Here is a 17,994-nt window from a genome sequence, read left to right as displayed (position 1 = left end):
CAAGGCCCTTAGTTATTATTCCTAACTAGGCAAATTTTGCACTTAGGTATCGAGTATGGAGTCTGCAGCCCAGACTTGTCCTGGAGGTCCATTTGTGGTGTGCTCACTGAGGGTTCTTTGCATTAAAGCCTCCCGGGTGTTCCTGCCTCCCTGGAGTATGCTCAGGTCAGCATCTACCCTCTCAGCATTTCCCTTTATGTGCTCATCCTTGGACTCACTGCTGGACTCATCGTGTGCAGCCGCAGCATCTACGTCTTCATCGCCCACAGCGTCTCCCTTTCCAGCGCAAGATTGTGGAGAGCGCAGCATGCAACCACCATCAGCAGCACACGATCCCCTGAGCGGTCCAGGCATTGGAAGCGCATCTTGAGAAAACCAGTGGCTCTCTCTACCACATCCCTTGTGGAGGCATGGCTCAGCTTCTGTTCTTGGTTGGTGGAGAGGCATCATGAGCCACCTTCTGGAAGGATAGCCCTTGTCACCCAGCAGCCATCCATCCAGCCGGGCTGGAGCACTGAAGAGCGCTGGCACCTGGGAATGTTTGAGGATGTCAGCGTCATGGGAGCTGCCTGGGTACCTTGCACAAACTTGCAGAATTTGCATCCTGTGATCACACACTATCTGTACGTTGATGGAATGGAAGCCCTCCCTGTTGACGAAGGCACCGGGCTCACCTGCTGGGGCCTTGATGGCCACATGTGTGCAGTCTATTGCACCCTGGACACGGGGGAAGCCAGCAATGGCCGCGAAGCCTCTGGCTCACTGTGCCTGGCTTGCCTGGTCCCAATGGAAGTGGTTGAAGGTCAATGCACGCCTGAACAGAGTGTCTGTAAACTGCTTGACACAACTGTGGACAGCTGATTGGGAGACACTGCAAAGATCACCCACCGAGCCCTGGAAAGAGCCAGAGGCATAGAAGTTGAGGGCAGCTGTGACCTTTAGAGCCACTGGCATGGGGTGTCCACCTACACAATTCACGGAGATCTCAGGCCCAATGATCTGACAGATATAGTTGACTTTCTCCCTTGAGAGACAGAGCATCCTTCGGCACTGCACCTCAGACATATTGAGGTAGCTGCTTTGCCACCTGTATACCCTGGCAGCAGAATAGTGGCAGCTTCTGCAGCCCCTTCTGCCTTGGACTACCTCTTGGCCCTGCACCCCTTGTGCCTGCGCCTATCCTCCAAAAGCTGGCTCCCCTGGAGGCTGAATGTGCACTCTTGGCCTCCTCCCCCTTCTAGCCCTCCCTTCCTCCTCAAAGGAGGTGCCTCCAGTGGAGAGTTCAGCTCCCATTCCCAGGCTAAGGGAAGGCATCCTGAAACCTGCAAACCCAAAAGAGATTCCTCATTGCAGAGTGTTGACCTGAAGGTTGAGAGTCCAGACAAGCAGCTGGTATACGTTTTGAAATATTGCCGATCTCGCAAGCAAGTATCAGTAAATTTGAAAAAAACAAAATTTGATAGAGCACACTTGCAACCCCACTGAGCCCTCTTATCCTGCCCATGGATGAGGTTTATACAAATGTGTCCTACCTGCCTGCCCACTGTGCCTGTGCGCTGACCCGGAGATTGCATGGGCGTTGAAAAATCGCTGTCGTTTGGCACCTCAAGGGCCTTAAGTGGCCTGTTAATTAATGGCAGGCACGCATTGGAGATCAACACACACCCGCCCAATGAAATATTCCGATGGCACGCGGTGGCGTCAGGGCGCTTGCCCGACGTCACCGTGCATCATTTTACGTGTGGGTGTGCGGGTCCCGCCTCCATACGCCAACAGGAAAATTCTGGCCACTATAACAATCTGGTCCCTATTGTACACACATACATACAAACATACATATAAAACAGTGAAGCAGCTTTGAAAGGGTTACACAGCGTAAAAAAATGCACCATGACAAAGAGAAATCTATTGAGATTTAAGCAGTTAAGAGAGGAAATGCTTGGCTTGAGACCCTGTTTCATTCACAGTGTCCTTAGAAGACATAAATTTTTGGCTCGCTGCAGAGAACTCTGAGTGCAGCCAAGAAAGACAAGAGAAAAATAAGCCCCATCATGCCAAAAAACAGGCCTGGTTAAACACAATTTAACAGAATATTTTTCTATTTCCTTGCCAATTTTTTCCCTTCCCCTCCTGAAGGCGTTCACTTCTTGCTAGGATACAATTTCATGGATATTGGGTGCCCTCCAGTATCTCACTCGAGTGACTATTATTCACATGTGAGCAGTGGGTCTACAGAAAAGTCAAGTCTAATCCTGTCTTTACTCAATGTCTACACATGCCCACCGCCAGCAAGGATCACTAGATAGAAAATCAAGGGTGGACCATTATTTCCCTTCTTAACAGAGAGGTGTTGAAGTACATGACCACTTCTCCAGCTAAAATCTGATCTTAGCACAGCCTCAGAATTTAACCCTGCACCTTTCTCATCATTATGGCTCATTTCTTCATTGGATAAACTAGCTAGCAATCAACTAATCATGGGAAAGAGGGCTTTACACTGAATGTTCAGTTTTTTTAATCTATAAAGAAAAAATTGATTTTTCATTTTTTTCTGTTATTTTGGTGTTAACTCAGATATTGTTGCAGTGGGGCATCTGTCAGCTGTTAGTTAGATTTGCCCACGCATGTTCAAATTTTAAAAATTTTTGCCTGGCAAATTGCTAAAAGTGCAGGATGACAACTGTGTAATGAGGGAAATGGCATCTGGACATGGGTGGACAGGGCAAGCAACTCCCTAAATTAATCAGATTGACGAATTGTAAAATAAACAGCCCAAAGGTAAAGAAGGTGAATTAAATATCAAATCAGAAAAAGAAATAAAAGAGCTGAATTTTCCTGGCCCCACAACGGCAGCAAGAAAATAGTAGGGAGGTGCTTTGGAACAGCTCCCTGACACATTCCCACTGGCAGGGAACTTTCCTTTGGGCAGCAGGTGGATGCACAACGGAGGCAGACAACCAATTAAGCTGATTACAGATCCAATCAGGTCCAACTTTGAGGCTGGTGGAGCAGCCCACCCATTGTGTGTGGAGGCTGCCATCTCCATTAATGCGGCCATGGGCTCCAAGCCCCAAAAAGGGGGCTACCAGCAGGAAAGGCTGCACCTGTGGCCCAAATTATGCACCCAGAGGGTTGTTAGGTGCCTAACAGCTTCACCCCTCATAATTTTAACTTGCAGTATACAACCCTGAGAGCACCCCCACATTGAGGCACTGTCCCTGTCCATGACCTGCAGCAGAACGCCCGCTTACCATCTTTAATAGGATGGCGAGTGTGGAGGTGGCCAATTAGAGGGCTGCCCCCAGGAAGAATCCACTGTTGGGCACGCTGCTAGTCCAAGTGTGGGCTTGGACCTGCATTTGGTCCTACGTCGGGATCTCAAAGCCCATGGGAAAATCCAGCCTAAAGAGAGGGAAAGAAAGATTAGGTTAAGGGAGAAAGAGACAGAAAGGCAAAGGGAAAAAAAATTAAATTTGACAGTTTTGAAATCTCCAATAATTAATACCTGAAAGAATCAGACACCATGTGTAATAGATCATTTTCAGTACCAGAGGTTCATTAGTAGCAATTAACACTTAACATGTTGTTAAGTTTATTTAGACTTGAAATAACAATTTGTGAGTTTAATTTATATCTACCTCACAAATGCAGTCATTTAATGCATTTGAATGTCAGCACAGGCACATAGCTAATGGCAACAGTTCAACTTGGACAACAACATTTGGATATTTGAGGCCCATCACCTGAACTTATGCTATTTGTGCATAAGTAATGTTGAGCAGCATTAGCTTCACCATACTTTAAAAGCAAAATATGGTCCATTATCCATTTTAATGCAACGTGTCTGGACAACTTTCACACAGGAAACAAATGTCAAAAATGTAACTTGCTGGACCTATTCAAAGAATTATTTATTGTCGTGGCTTTTTTTCCTCCTTCTGCAGCATAAAAAATTGTAACAAGCTGTTATCTCTAGATGTGTGCACATGTTGGCTACAGAGTTCCTGTTTGAGGCATCTGCTTGTACCTTCTCCTGACACCTCATCAAGTTGAATTTTCTGCTGTCACATATATGGGCTATCACAACTGTGAAAATATTTGCCCATATTTCCACACTAATGCAACATACTTTGTCATTCCGGTCGTCATTGGCACAATCCACAGGAACAAAAACAGAGGAATTCAGAAACAAAAACAAGCAGTAATGATTATTTTTAACCCTAGATAACCCTGTTAACATATAATGGAAAAAATATAATGAACATGGGAGTAAGATATGAATATTTACACCAGGACCTGGCTTATAAAGATGCATTAGCTGCCAATTATAATGACTGCATATTTGTAAAAATCTTATTCATGTCTGTTATGATTGCCTGAACAGTATTTTTTTGACACAGGTTATTAGCTCATGGTTTGAGGTCTTCCAACTTTTAGTTTATTTCCTTCTAACATTTCCAATTAATTCGCTAGAAAATCTTACTAACACCATTTTGATATAAAATAGATTCTGAATTAAAAATCAACATTAAAAAGAAAAGAAAATAACACAAGTTCCAAATTTCTAAGTAGCCACAAAGGGAATCAATCTAAGTAAAAAAAACTATGATTCTTGGAGGAACTTAATCCTTGTGGAACAATATTCAGCGAATATTCTCTATTTTAAATTAATTGATAAACAAATTCTGTCATACGTTGAACTGCATCATGAATCTCAAAAATAAGCAACTTTTTTCTCCCTGGCGGACAACAACATTCCTTCTTAAAAGGTCAACAGGAAAATTGGGGATTGAACTACAACATTGGACAATCTGTTTATCCAAAATAAACGTTATGTGCAAGTGATTCAGAGTTTTATACTAGAATAGTAAAGTAGTCAAGTAGTTCTTGTCTCATGCTTCATTCAACTTTGTATGTCCTACTGAAGCACAGGAAGATTTAATACTACCTTAGGAAAAAGCAATGAATACAGACTGAGCTACCTGCATTGGACAATGCATAAATATCCTCATAAACCTACAAGCTAGACCTGCAACAAAAGAGTTGATTAATTCTGTAATGCTTGAAAGATGGATTGGTGATCATGAGAAGTTGTCTCTAATAAGGCACGTGTTAGTTTGAGACGTTTAGATGTCAACCTTGGATCAGCAGCAGCATGCTCACCTGAGTCAGAAGATCATACTTTAAGTCCCACTAACACTTCGGTGTGTTACTGGTGGAATGCTGTACTATTGGAGGTGCCATCCTCCCTTTACCCTATTATTATCCCAGTCTATAATCAGATAATTAAAATTTCCCATTATATAATTCTTGCACTCCTCTGTAATTTCCTTACAAATTTGTTCCTTTACATCTTTCCCACTTGTTGCTGGCCTTTAGACTTCATTAAGCAATGTAACTGTACATTTTTCTTCCTTAGTTCTAACCAAATAGATTTAATTACCGATTATTGAATCTATTATCTACTTTTTGTCACAACAGTTTGTATACATGTAGTCTTGAATGCCACCTGTCTTTTTTGCTCCGCTCTACACTTTGTTCTGTCCAGCAAAAGAGGCATCATGTCTAACTTATATCACTTTTGTCAAAGGGGCTTTACTTAAAAAGTTAACTTATTTTTCCCTTTTAGATACTGTCCAGCTAGCTACTTGCAGCATTTTCTGGTTTACCTCATGGCTAGAATATTAATTTCCAATATATCTCTTTTCTAAGTTTTACTTCTAAAATATGTATAGATTATTCCACAGGTTTTTCTTTCACCATTTTCATTTTCCAGCTGAAGTTACTGTTGGTTCCATTTGTCAGCATTTCTCAGGAATCTCGTTCACATTTTATGTTGCAGTTCCCTTATCCCATTGCCTGGTTGCTTTTTCCATTTCTGCTTGACTTTTTTCCCCTCAGAGATTAATTATCCTTTTTCCTGTGGGGAAGGATCTGGATTCAACAATTTAGAAAGTTTTAAAAGGAAACATGACAGAGGTTTTTTTGGCATACTTGGGAGTTTTAAAAACTACAAATCCCATGGCATATTTCCAAATAAAGTTCTATACTTTCTTCCAACACAATAAACCTAAAAATCACAGGATTTTATTAGTATGTGAGAACTAAACCATCACTAATCATTTCTCTGTGCCTTAAGTTACTGAATATCTTATTTAATAAAAACATGCAAGCTAAAACAAAAAATCAGCAGTGGTGGACATCAGAAATAACAAATTAGCCATCAACTCTGCCTAATATACCAGCATAAGAATGTAAAATAGAAAATAAAGGATGCCCAAGAGTGATCTACAAACTACAGACCGATTAAGGGATCCAGATGTTTTATGTATAGAATAATAAATATTGGAGTATTGCAAACAATATAAAAATATTTAAGTATATCAGATGAACACAACACACAAGTTAACATTAAGGTCAATAATGACCGTGCCAATCCCAAAGGATTGTAATACCTAATGTGGCAACAAACTATGCAGACCAGGAAGCTGCCAGCTTTTGTAGTAATGGTGTTACAAGCTGCCTTGCTACTCCTGGTCTAACTGTTATTTAGTGAGCCCAAGTAGAAAATCCATGGCCTGGAGTTTGCAGCTAGCAGCAATACAAGAGTGCTCACTGCTGACCACAAAATAAGTCTCAAAGTCTTACTGAAAGGGCAAGGATCTCACCTCTATCACTCTGCAGTAGTATTGCAACTGATTGTAATGTTCTTTACTGGGCATCCATAGCATGGAGCAGCTGTGATGCTATTAGACTGTCCAAGCAACCAATCACATGAAAGGATTTTCACAGACACCCAAACAGGAAACTAAATGCACTAAAATAAAATCACTTTTTTTAAACGTAAAGCAAATTAAACATTGGCACATACACATGGGGTAAAGATAGAAGACAAATATTCCAAAAAAACAACTTAAAAAAAAGTTATTGAAAACTTTTAGCCTAAAAAATCTACTAATCAATGATTTAACAGCACTCCATGAACATAAATTATATTTTTCAGGGCGAGTTCTGTTGTTTCATCAAATTTAATATAATTACATTGTTGCTAAAACTCACAGCCTAGCTAATCTCGGACCGCTGAGTGACTACAGCTTCAGGATTTCTAGGCTAATCTGTGCATGCCCGAAATCCTGAAATTGCTGTCACTGTAGATTTTTTAGGCTAAAAGTTTTCAATAACTTTTTTTAAGTTGTTTTTTTCAGAATATTTGTCTTCTATCTTTACCCCATGTGTGTGTGCCAATGTTTAATTTGCTTTATGTTTAAAAAAAGTGATTTTATTTTAGTGCATTTAGTTTCCTGTTTGGGTGTCTGTGAAAATCCTTTCATGTGATTGGTTGCTTGGACAGTCTAATGGCATCACAGCTGCTCCATGCTATGGATGCCCAGTAAAGAACATTACAATCAATTGCAATACTACTGTCGAGGGTAATGATGACAAATGCTGTCAGCTTGCCATCAACTACCCCACCACCTCTGTAAGATCTGGGGCAGTGTGCGTGGACAAGATCAGGCTTAATTATGATATCCCCAAGTTTGAGTGTCCAACTGGCACTCACAGTATTATTGCATACGATTGCATATTACTGCTCGCGACTCAAGTCAATGCTTTTGAAAGCAAAGAAAATTGGTGATTGGGGTGCCAGATTTGGCAGGGCGGGGGGGGGGGGGTAGTGGTGTGAATTTTGCAGTCTCTTTCTGTACTTATAAGTTGATATCTTTCACAACTGTCACATCCAAATGACAGTCAACCCAATATCAATTAATGCTGAATCATAGGCAATTTTATGTTTAGACTACTGGCAACAAGGTTAAGACTAAATGAAAAGCAAAATATTTCAAATGCTAAAAATCTGAAATAAAACATCTGACAAGAAATCATTGACCTGAAATGTTAAATCTGTTTCTCTCTCCATAGATGCTGCCAGACCTGCTAAGTAATTTCAATATTTTCTGTTATTTTTATCTTCAGATTCAACAAAGCTCGTTTAATGTTATGATTAAAGATCATTGACCTGTAACATTAACTCTATTTCTCTGCACAGGTGCTGCCTGCTTTTACATATTATCTTCAATCATTAGTGCTGAACAAATGCAGAGTTCTCCAACCTCTGCAAATAGGGGAAATTAAGTGCTGTCTGTATTTCTTTAACTCCATATTGTGTTTACCTTCATAAAGGATGTCATTACAGGAAATTCTACCTGTAACTTTCCGAGGCTATCTCAGATCAATGATATCAAAGCAAAAATATGGGAACAAGTCAGGAGTGAGAGATACTACTAAGTGTAGGGTTTATTTTATTTATTAAGTGTTTATTGCTTTGTAAGTTGATAGATTTTTTTTAGCAACTAAAATCATTAAACAAACCTAGGTCAGGTATAGTGTTCTTTCCACTCCTCCCCCAGATATGTGCCACGCCCAAGTCAAAGAACAGCACCCTCTGCTGCATCGTAACACATTTTACCTCATTTCCCCACAACAGTCATCCTGTGTTTTTGAAATAAGGATGGCTGAGTGCCAAATTATAGGCAGTTTAATCATGTAGGTCAATGCCCTATAGTAATTGGGTTAAGACTACCTAAGGTAATTTTGCATAGGGCCCTTACAGCCAGAAGACAGGGAGGAAGACAGAAGACTTTTATCCTAATGGTTTGGGTATTTATATCCAGATCCCACAGGTGAAATGCTAGGGTATTATACTGAACCACCCAGCTCCCCTCAGACCTACCTTTACCAACACTTTAAATGTTGCATGTTATGAGTCTTTGGATATCATGATGGATTCTCCTGTTGCTTCAACAGATGAGTGCTCAGCAAGGAGACTAACTGTTCACTGTTTAGGCTGGTGTCATCTCAAATGTGATCTTAAACCAATCCTTGATTTGCAGATCCAGTTGCAAATATTACATGTATAATCACTGTTGGAGGGGCAGTTATAGGCACTGGCTTTGCAGCATGCTCATTTGTCCTGTAGGACCTGACTCTGTTCTCAAAAGCTGAGATTGCTTGCTTTCAGAGACTTTTTTGTTTGGATCTGTCTAAGGTTGTTTTTTTCCCATGTGGTGGGATCCAACTTACAGGCTCTGTAAGGTTCTGATGAAGAGTCATACGGACTCGAAACATTAACTCTGTCTTCCTCTCCACAGATGCTGTCAGGCTGAGTTTTTCCAGCAACATTTGTTTTTGTTTCAGATTCCCAACATCCGCAATATTTTGCTTTTATATTACAGGCTCTAAAATTGGCTTTCAGAATATCTTTGTACCTGAGTTTGGGACATCCTATGGTGTGGGTTCCTGTGCTCAGTTGAATATTGCAGAATTGGTAATTCTAATTGTACAATACTGCAATTGGTAAGCAGGAATTTTTCGTGCGAACCACACAGTTGACTAAGCAAAGCTGAGCTCCGATTAGGCATGTTCTTGATACAAGGTATGCAGCATTTTGCAAGAACTTTGCTGTGAGGGATTTTGTCCAAACACTTGATGTTACAGATGGATCTTAAGCAGTGAAGGTGGAATGCGTCTACTTGCTTTATGTGATGCTGGACGGTTGTCCATGCCTCACAGCCATAGAAGAGTGACGTGAGAACACCTCCCACCCCACTACTTCCCAAGCCAAACCCCCCCCCCCATTCCCCCCTGCCCACCACCCCAACCCCCCGCCCAATCGCCCTACTTCCCCCCACCCCCACTCCCCCATCCTACCACCCCCACTCCTCCAACCTCTCTACACACCAACCCCTCTACCCTCAACTCCTCTACCTTCCCCCCCCAACCCCCCTACTTCCCCACCCCCTCTAAGACTCCCTACTCCCCCCACACCCTGTACCCCCTGACCTAATCCCCCCACTACCCCCTTACTCTCTCCGCAAGCCCCTACTACTCCTCCCACCACTGCCCACTGCCTACTCCCCTCCCCACCCCAAACAGCTGGAGATCTTTGCTAAAGGCGGAAACCTAAGTGATGTTTCCAGGCAGCCAGCCCAGCTGCTGAATTGAAATACATGCGGAAACAGTGAGGACCACTGGAGTGAGGTGAGTACTGGGGAATTTCAATGTCGGGGGGGGAGGGTTCAGCATTTGGGAGAGGGTTGGTCGAGAGATCAGGCGGGAGTGGTGGGGGGGGGGGGGGGGGGGGGGTGGGGGGTGCAGAAAGAGAGAGGTCCCAGAATTCGGTGGCATCGGCAGGGCCCAAGGCCCAGCCACTGGAGGGAGGGAGTTTGGAGGCTGGAGGGAGGGAGAGAGTTTAGAGGCTGGGGGGGGGGCGGGGAAGGAATTGGCACTGGAGAGAGGGCAGAGAGCACTCCAGTGGGGGTGAGGGAGGAGCTGGGTTGTTTAGCTGAGGGGAGATATAGCGTGGGGGTAATGGAGGCATGCTTTACACAACTCGAGAGAAAAAAGCTCATTTTTGGCACTGATTTCTTAATTCAACACAATCCCTATCTCTAGCAACCAAGAATGGCTGGTGCAGCAAAGTTCACTTGTGTCCAATTCCTGGGTGATAAGCAAGTCTGCAGGATTGTGTCAATTAAAAAGGACATCAAAAAGTTTGATCCCAAGACCCACCATGACTCAAAGGTGTACAAGGTAAGGTGAGTACAGGCAAACGTCAGCAGCTCAACTGACCACGATTTGGGAAAGGAGACGATGTCTTTTATAAAGGTACAGATCCTTTTGCTCAGAGGTAAATCTCAATGAAAAACTGAAACTTTGAGCTCACAGCAGTTGCAAATTAAGACATGTTGAGGTTTCTTTCTTCATCTGCAGAGTCCTATGAAGGCCTCAAGGAGCATGCATGCAAATCCCAAAGGTTTGGGACACTATAGCAGAGAGTAACACCAGTGCCAACATTGTAGCCCTCGCATCCCTTCAAGCAAAGAAGGCATTGGAAGATGCTACTGTAACCAGGGTACACATGCAGCTCTCTACTCATTGTGTATCATCGTCTTTACTAATATTGTATTCTCACAGACTTGCATGAACAATTATGTGCCTAAAATACTGCACAGGGCTTGTATGCCTTCTCACGTCAAAAATGTCAATAACCTTGTTAACATCTAATTCCTGATTGATTGAACATATGCCAGCCAACGCAAGAAGCAATAAAGCTAGTACATCCAGTGCAGCAACGCACCTGGAGGATTGCACAGAACCTGCCCAGAATTGGGAAAAGCTACTGACTATTCAGGGGCTGGAGGCAGAGGAGGAAGCCCTCGGCCAGCAGAAGCTGAAGGCAGAGAACGTAGCCCTGCAGCAGAATCTGAAGAGTTTTCCGGGATCAATCAAAGCCTCCAGGAAAGGTTGGAGTTTGAGCTATCAAGGCTCAACTGCAGGCTCCAGGACCAATTTTACAACACCTGCACGCAGAGTAATACGCGTTTCGATAACTGCAGCCCTTTGCAACAGCTTAGTGCTGAGGAGTCATTATAAGCTTAAATATTATGTTTGCTTTCTGTTGAAGCCCGAGGAACACAGCAATTACATGTGGGGACACTACAGCCTATGACCATGCCTTTCAGAGCAACAACCCTGCCAGATTGAAGCTACACCCACATTTATTTGCACAGCTGAGTAAGCACGCATGCAGAGATCCTTTACACTCCAATAGATGGGAAGGTGTGATTTGCTAAATGTTCCAGATAAAAACTGTGCTGATTTATACACAAAGCATCCTTATAAGTGATGGATATCTCAGGGGGGGATATACATACTATCTTCATTCATGCAGTTGGTATATGCAGTGTAATTTAGCCTGTATTCACAGACCTTGCACGCTGAACACTGATATGTTCCTTTTTTTCCCCCTACAGGTTCAATTGTAGGGAGGTCTGGAGGTCTGTGAGCAACAGTTATTTTTCCATTTGTTTTTTTTTGTTTAATTGTTTTTCACTATTTGTTTAACTTGAACGGTTTCAATTAATTAATGCTTATGTTTTCCCTCTGTCTTCTCCATCTGCAGCAAATTTAACTCATTATTTAAAGAAGAAGGGGTTGAGCGAGGATGAGGTCTCAAAGGAGCAAAGCAAGTTGATCAGTTATATAACAGAGAAAATAATGGATCTGAACCGTGAGCACGTTTGACCTGAAATCAATCGGCATTTTGATACTGCGCATGTGTTATTTGTGTTTCCTTACTTCTTTTCCAGGAATAAAGTTGTTGACCCTTTACTGAAACCTTCATTCTGAGTTTTTTTGCCTATGATCAATGAAGTATTTTAATTTTGTATGCTTAGCATTTTTCACAATGAAATTTGCACAGTTTTTATGCATACTTTTTTATTGAGTGTTTTATCTGACCTGCAAATCTGCAAAATCACACTTATTAACTTTGAGCATTTCCATCCAAAAAAATACACATTGGAAAGGAAAGTTAATGACATCAATTGATGCTCACCAGCAATAAATGTAATAAACAAATACATATAACAATAAATATAAGTGCAATATAAAGCACAGCAGGTAAACTGGAAAAATAACCAGTTCGGACCAGTAGTAGCTATATCACCGTTATTACTGGCATCACCCTCGGGCTTACTGGTACCATTACCAGTATTAACTGGCAATTTCTACTGGAGCACTAGTTCTGAACTGGTTCCAGTTGGTGCCTGTATCACTGGAACTTCCTTCTGGGAAAACAGAACACAGCCTTCCTTGTTGCCATTGGTGACAGGAAAGGCATCTGATGAGCTCTATTCTGCATGACACTGGCCATAATGTCACCTTGAAATGAGTGGATAACCTTGAACATCTTTTTAGAATAGCCATATTTGTACAGGTCCTTCCATAGTCCTTCACGATTTACAGTAAATCTTCGCCTTAAGTCACTCCGCTTAACGCTGAAGCAAAGCTCTCGTGCAAGAATGGACTGCTCATTCTGTGAAGCTAAGGCCCATTTCTTGACACAATGAGTTGATTTTAATTTTGGAGCCAGGAGTGTGCCTGCTCTGGAACTTCCATTGACTGAGGCAAAGAAGCCATTTTAAAGTCTGTGTGAGAGAAGCATTTGCTACTGTACACAGGTAAAATTGCTTAACTTGTCTCAGGACTTGTTTGGGTGAAAAATACAAGGTGTAGTACCCTACATAATATTTACCCTTCAGGAGGCTGACTCTGCAATCTTCTGATCAATTTTCGAACCCCACAAATAGAGGTCAACGGTTTAGGTCTGGTCACAATTACAGAGAGATGACCATTACAGGTAATTAACGAGAGGGAAGTCCTTTTTGACAAATTTATTAGTTATTTTGATGATATAAATAGTAGAATAGATAAAGAGGAACCAGAATATGTACTATACTTGGATTTCCAAAACACATTCAAAAAGGTGCCAAACAAAAGGTTAATACACAAGATAAGAACTCATGGAGTAGCAGGTAATATTAGCATGGATAAAGGATTGGCTAACAGACAAGAAGCAGAGAGTAGGGATCAATGGGGCATTTTCAAGTTGGCAGGCTGTGACTAGTGGAGTGCTGCAAGGATCAGTGCTACTTACAATCTATATTAATGACATACAGAAAGGCAAAGAGTAATGCATAATAAAAGCAAAAAATGCTGGAAAAACTCAGCAAGTTGGGCAGCATGTGCGGAGAGAAACAGAGTTAACAGGGTTCTGACGAAAGGTCACTCAACCTGAAACATTAAATCCGTCTCTCTCTCTCTCCACAGATGCTGCCTAATCTGCTGAGCTTTTCCAGCACTTGTTTTAATTTCAGATTTCCAGCATCCACAGTATTTTGTTTTTGTAAGAGAATAATGTGTCTTATTCAAAGGATCATCCTCCGCCATTTCCGCCAACTCCAGCATGATGCCACCACCAAACATATCTTCCCTTCACCCCCACTGTCGGCATTCCGTATGGATCGTTCCCTCCGGGACAGCCTGGTCCACTCCTCCATCACCCCCTACTCCTCAACGCCCACCTATGGCACCACTCCATGCCCACGCAAAAGATGTAACACCTGCCCCTTCACTTCCTCTCTCCTCACCGTCCAAGGGCCCAAACACTCCTTTCAAGTGAAGCAACATTTCACTTGCATTTCCCCCAACTTAGTCTACTGCATTCGTTGTTCCCAATGCGGTCTCCTCTACATCGGAGAGACCAAACCTAAACTGGGCGACCGCTTTGCAGAACACCTGCAGTCTGTCCGCAAGAATGACCCAAACCTCCCTGTCGCTTGCCATTTCAACACTCCACCCTGCTCTCTTGCCCACATGTCTGTCCTTGGCTTGCTGCATTGTTCCAGTGATGCCCAACGCAAACTGGAGGAACAACACCTCATCTTCCAACTAGGCACTTTACAGCCTTCTGGACTGAATATTGAATTCAACAACTTTAGGTCTTGACCTTCCTCCTCCATCCCCACCCCCCTTCTGTTTCTTCCCCTTTCCTTTTATTTTTTTCCAATAAATTATATAGATTTTTCTTTTTCCCTCCTATTTCCATTATTTTAAAATATTTTTAAATCTTTTATGCTCCCCCCACCCCCACTAGAGCTATACCTTGCGTGCCCTACCATCCATTCTTAATTAGCACATTCATTTAGATAATATCACCAACTTCGACACCTATGTGTTCTTTTGTTCTGCCGTCTGTGACATCTTTTGATGATCTGCTTCTATCACTGCTTTTGCCTACAACCACACCACCCCCCCTCCACTTCTCCCCCCCCACCCAACACACCCCCCCCACCCGCCCCCCCCCCACCCCCCCCCCCCCCTCTCCCACCACCACCACCACCACCACCACACCCCCACCACCTTAAACCAGCTTATATTTCGACCCTTCCTGGGATTCACCTAGTTCTGTTGAAGGGTCATGAGGACTCGAAACGTCAACTCTTTTCTTCTCCGCCGATGCTGCCAGACCTGCTGAGTTTTTCCAGGTAATTCTGGTTTTGTTTTGGATTTCCAGCATCCGCAGTTTTTTGTTTTTATATAATTATGTATCTTAGTTTGCTGAAGATACAAAGCTAGGTGGGAATGCAAGCCATAAGGAGGACACAAGTGGGCTGCAAAGATATATAGACAGGTTAAGTGAGTGGGCAACAATGTGGCAGATGGAGTGTAATCTGGGTAAGTGTGAGGTTATTCACTTTGGTCGTAAGAACAGCAAAGCAGAATATTTTTTAACGTGTGAAACTTGTAAATTTTGATGTTCAGACAGACTTGGGTGTACTTGTACAAGGGACACTAGAAGTTAGCATGCAGGTACGGCAAGTAATTAGAAAAGCAAACAGCATGTTGTCTTTTACTGCAAGGGGATTGGAGGACAAGAATAAAGATGTCTTGCTACAAATGTACGGGGCTTTGGAGAGTCCACACCTAGAATACTGTGTGCAGTTTTGGTCTCCATATTTAAGGGTGGATATTCTTACATTGGAGACATTACAACAAAGGTTCACTAGATTGGTCCCTGGGATGACAGGGTTGTCCTATGATAACAGGCTGAGTAAATTAGGTCTATATCCTCTGGAGTTTAGAAGAATGGGAGGCAATCTCATTGAAATACTTAGAATTATGAATGGGCTTGGCTAAGAGATTGTTTCTGAGGAATCTAGAACAAGGGGGCACAGTTGCAGAATAAGAGGCTGATCATTTAGGACTGGGATGAGGAGAAATTTCTTCACCCAGAGGGTTGTGGATGCACCATCATATATTTAAGGCTGAGATAGACCAATTTTGGTCTCTCCAGGAATCCAGGGAAATAGGGAGCAGATGGGAAAGTGAAGTTGAAGCCCAAGATCAGCCATGATGATACTGAATGGTGAAGCAGGCCCAACGAACCATACCCCTATTTCTTATGTTATGTTCTTAAACCAGGCAGTAGGAGTCTAATCAGAAGAGGTTATTTAAGATGCTGACCATATGGGACTTTCTGGGGATGAAGAGCATCTAGGCTCCCTTCACCATATTGGTCCTTCCTAATCCTTTGATTTGACATCATAAAGAAACTGATTAGCAAGTTGTATCTAGGCAATATGCCTAAGAGAATGTTTCAAAGCAGTAACATGACAAGCTTTACAAAATGCAACATAAACAATAAGAATTAAGCTCAAGTAATTCACCTATTTGATTTGGCCTTTACTGAATCCAAATCAAAGGTGGAAAGCAACAAAGACACTATTCCCTCAAAATGTACTCCTGCACTATTTCTTACATTATACATAAAAGGAGAAATGCTCCTTTGAGAAACAGCTAACATTACTGTCAGGCACAGAGAATAATTCTGAAAGAAGGTTAAGCTCATAACTCAAATTGCTGTTCAATGATACCATGCAACTTAGAATACAGTGATAAAGCACCAGGTAAAGGGTTACTGTTGCTCCAGATAACCAGGTAAACCTGACAATTCATACCCTGCCAAACCAAATGCATAACAATTAACTTTTGAAGTCAATGTTCTGGACAGAATTTACAATCTGTCCACATATTAGGTACTGCAACTGCCACCTTACCCCTGGTTGCTGAACATCTGATTTTTAAGGTTGACTAAAGATTGAATTTAACAGGTTTCAATCATATTGAGATCAACAGCTCGTTGGCCTCAGCTGTACACAATGAAAAGAGACGACACTTTAAATTTCCATGATCTAGAAAAATTACTGGGCAAAATGTCCTAAAATCTGACCATAAACATGTGCTCATTAACATTTTGTGGTTCATACCTTCATGGTCTAGCAGGGCTGTGAGGGAAAGCAAGGGCAGCCATAATCAACTCAGGGTTCAATTTGAAGCTCCAATAAGCAATCAACTCTGTCTGATATGTACACAGAATAAAGGGTTGCATTGGTAGTGAGCAATTTGACTTGATTTGCATTTTATAGATCAAATCAGCAGAGATAAATCTATTATAAGCAGCTTGAAGTAATTTCAATTTTGCTTCACAGAATATGAACAACCTCTAATATTTTTGATAAGATGAACTGCAATTGACAACTTAAAACACCAAGTTGTACATCATTGTGGTCAGGTGAATAACCCAGGACTCATCAAAATCAACCATTGTGTAGTTGGTCCTATATTAATTACAAGTTTTTTTTTAATGGGTCCTAAATGTTACGCATAGTACAATTATATTTTCTACAGTATCTAGTAAATTAAGATATCATGAGCTAGTAAAAGTCAATCCAAAACAGCATTACAACTAACCAACACTGAACTGAAAAATGTAGACAAATTCTGCTACTTCCTGGGGTCAATGATCTCAAGTAAAACAAAGCCTGATGACGAAATATCAGCTCCTATTGGGTAGTGCTGCTACGGCATTGGGAAACATTCAGGCAAGAGCTTGGAAAAATCCCAAACTCTCAACTGCCACGTGACTAAGAAATTATAAGCCTGCATTCTACATGGATCATTGCATGGTGTTGAAACTTAGACTATAGATCAGAAGCAGGAATGCAGGCTGAACACATTTCATATGCGCTGCTCGAGAAATATCCTTGGGATTCATTGGTAGCATAAAGTCCCCAACACAGAAGTACTGCAGCTTTCTAACACAGGAAATATTACGGCAATGCTCAAGCGATGTTGATTACGATGGTTAGGCCATGTTGTTAGAATGGATGATGGTCAAAAGATGCACTATATGTAGAATTTGATGATGCCTGTAGACACATTGGGCAGCAACAACTAAAGCACAATGATTCATGCAAGCAAGGCATCATTTCATGTCAGATTGACTTCAATAGCTGGGAACAGCCTGCACATGACAGAAGAACTTGGCACTTAAGTATCCACACCGTAGCACAGATATTTGAACATCTTCAGGTTGCCACAGAAAAGAGCCATCATAGGAAGAAGCATGTGGCAGTGGCACCTGCATCAGCAAATGAGGGCCTATGCCCCCACAGCAACCAACAATGCCTTCCTCGAATAGAACTGTACTCCCACTTGAAAACTCACAACGTATAACTCGTAGATGTAAATCATCAGCCAGAAAACAAACCCAAAAAAGGGAAGAGTTAATAAAACTGAGCTAAGCAGCAA

At 42.1% G+C, this 17,994-nt stretch overlaps 1 long non-coding RNA gene across 1 annotated transcript in view; it reads right to left on the bottom strand.

Moving 5' to 3' along the window:
- Window positions 1-3,257: 3,257 nt before the first annotated feature.
- The window catches only part of LOC121293000, a 138,337-nt gene continuing 123,600 nt past the window's right edge, over window positions 3,258-17,994 (bottom strand). The window contains exon 6 of the long non-coding RNA XR_005946415.1: window positions 3,258-3,402. This is a non-coding gene — a long non-coding RNA (uncharacterized LOC121293000). The remainder of the gene's footprint in view (window positions 3,403-17,994) is intronic.

Source organism: Carcharodon carcharias, chromosome 21 (genome assembly GCF_017639515.1).
Source record: "Carcharodon carcharias isolate sCarCar2 chromosome 21, sCarCar2.pri, whole genome shotgun sequence".
In the NCBI taxonomy this organism is placed as follows: Eukaryota; Metazoa; Chordata; class Chondrichthyes; order Lamniformes; family Lamnidae; genus Carcharodon; species Carcharodon carcharias.
The sequence above is the reverse complement of the archived record's forward strand: the minus strand, read 5'-3'. Positions and strand labels throughout refer to the sequence as shown.